Here is a 2,516-nt window from a genome sequence, read left to right as displayed (position 1 = left end):
GTCCCTTGGTTTGTGCCTAAGTACATATTATGGTCTTTCATCCGGGTCACCTTCATACCTAGTGTTTTGCTCATGTCTTGCATAGGCCCATTTCATCTGGTCATTTCAAGTTAATGATGCATTCTTGGTTTGTGTATTTTTCATCCATTCGTTTGGTCGTGCCCAATTGGCATTCATTGGATCATGCTAGTATGGTTCATATGTGTCCATGTTTTCATCATTAAACCCATTTCAAGCATATTTTAATTCAATTCAAGTTATAATTCATGTTCAAGTTTATTCATGATTCATCCATTCATTCATTTAAATGTCCATACAATTTCAAGTTTATTAATTCAATATCAAATCACATTCATTCAAATTCCATACAAGCTGTCAAAAGAGCATCAATTTCCATTCATAAACCATAAAAGTGTCCATTAAATGAAAAAAAATACAAGAAATGGCAATTTTGACCAAATGTTGACTTTGGTCAACGTTTGACTTTTTGGTCAACTTTGACTAAAGTCAACCCAATTCCCCAAGACCCTAATTTTCCTAACCCTAATCCTATTTTCATCCCTAATATCCATTATTTTATCCTTGACCCTTGAATGCTTGCATTTTGTACATAATGATCCAAGACCCCATCTTGAGGTTATGTTGCATACTTTGGTTCAACCACCATGTTTCATATGCATGTGACCTGCAAAAAGAACTCAAGGCAATGCACAAGGTGTGGCACACATGAAACCATGAGAATCACCAAGTCAAAATTGCAAGGAGCATGAAACAAAAGCCATGATCCACACATGCATAACCACAAAACAAACCCACTATAGAACCATACCAAAACAGATCTGCACCAGTCCATCAAAGCTCACCATCATCCTGCATAGCCCATGAAACATAATCCAAATGAGGCATGCTTTTAGAACCAAGTCAGAACATGCACATCAAGGTCAAGCAATGAGTGAACCTATTGAAATACCTCACAAAACCATGAAGCAGTGCAGTCAACAACAATGCAATGTCCACAAACTTGTTGCACCAAGCCATGACCCTGCGTCAAGTCAGAATCTGAGCAAAATCCACATCATGTAGAAATTTAAGCTTGGAATGTTAGCAAGCAGTCCAAATCATCAACAATAGTTGCAACCTTCAATCCCATAGTATTGTCATTGGTTCACATCAATAGGCAGTAAGGCAAGTCAACAAACAAAGCCAAAGCATACGTACTCTTTCCAAATGCATAGTCATGCACACACCAAGTGGAATCTCAGCAAATTAACATTAATCCTGCAATTTTCAAAGACCTTCAAAAATATATACACATGTATATTCTTCCAACAAAATATATGACTTATATAACTAATTCAATCCTACACGTTTCAATTAACATAGCTAAGTGAGTTTCACTATAACTAACCAACAGATGCATCACAGAGAATCTAATTCACTTCACTATTCAACTAACAGATTGACACTCATTCACTCTAACTGTTAATGAACTGAGTTCAAGTTCAGTAACTAACTAAGTTATCAGTTAACTCATTGAGCCAATTATAATTAACCCTGAGCCTCATTCCTATATAACCTTCATTTCATCATCATTCATAATCACGCTTTCATTGCCCCAAAATTTAGTTGGAAACTTCACTCTGCTAAATCTCTCAATCCTCACTCAAAGCTCAGAATCCAAGAACATTGAAGATTCACATTGAAGTTTCAAATTGGTTGAGCTAAACCTCACATCCCTCACTGATTCTTTCTCAAAGTAAGAAGAAGAAGTTTGGGACTCAAATCAAGAAGAAGAAGAATTCATACCTAGGATTATTCAGCACTGGCATTGCTCTGATCTCGACAATCTTCTCCGGCAGGTGAGTTTATTTTTTGCAATCGTTTGAGGCATTATTGATACCATGATGTAGAATGAGGCCAAGGGAATCATATCCCTAACCTCTAGGGCCTTGTATCCAAATCTTGAGAGTTTAATTTTGATTTCTAATCCTAGGGTTCTTGAAAGAAACGAAATCGATTCGTGGTTTTGAGGAAGAAGCAGGAAAATTGAATTGGATATTTGGGATTAGGAGAAAGAGAGGATCCAGTTGATGTGTTTGTTCTTCATTTTGGTGTCCACCACCACCGGAAGCAATTTCCAGCGTGGTGGCCCACGGTGGATGGTGACCTGAGGTTGTTAGGAGGAGCTTCTGAGATGGCACATCATTTTCATTTTTAAATCCTCGAAGTCATTTTCCCACGTGCAATGTTGACTCATTAAGCATGTGCTGAATTCCATTTCTCCGTGGAAAAATTCGCTTGGGCATAGTTGCATGCGCCCAAATTGATTTTCACTTCTATCACTCTAAATCTAGTTTGCACCCCGTCTGGCCAAAGAGAATTTTCCATGGGAGTTGGCCATGAAGCCCAAGCGCGGTTTCACTATTGGAACCCATGTACAGAGGCCATAACCCCCAGACCTGGCCCATCTTTTTTTTTTAATTTCTTTTATTTTCATTTGTTTGATTTTGTTGATA

At 37.8% G+C, this 2,516-nt stretch overlaps 1 long non-coding RNA gene across 1 annotated transcript; it reads right to left on the bottom strand.

The window, feature by feature from the left end:
• Positions 1 to 373: 373 nt before the first annotated feature.
• On the bottom strand, positions 374 to 2,167 carry LOC127128175 (uncharacterized). The gene is made up of 3 exons (XR_007805745.1): positions 1,807 to 2,167; positions 971 to 1,278; positions 374 to 870 (listed from the first exon to the last, which is right to left on the bottom strand). It is a non-coding gene; the product is annotated as an uncharacterized LOC127128175 (long non-coding RNA).
• Between the last annotated feature and the right edge of the window lie 349 nt (positions 2,168 to 2,516).

Source organism: Lathyrus oleraceus, chromosome 3 (genome assembly GCF_024323335.1).
Source record: "Lathyrus oleraceus cultivar Zhongwan6 chromosome 3, CAAS_Psat_ZW6_1.0, whole genome shotgun sequence".
Classification (NCBI taxonomy): domain Eukaryota; kingdom Viridiplantae; phylum Streptophyta; class Magnoliopsida; order Fabales; family Fabaceae; genus Lathyrus; species Lathyrus oleraceus.
This window is presented reverse-complemented; position numbering and strand designations above follow the sequence as displayed.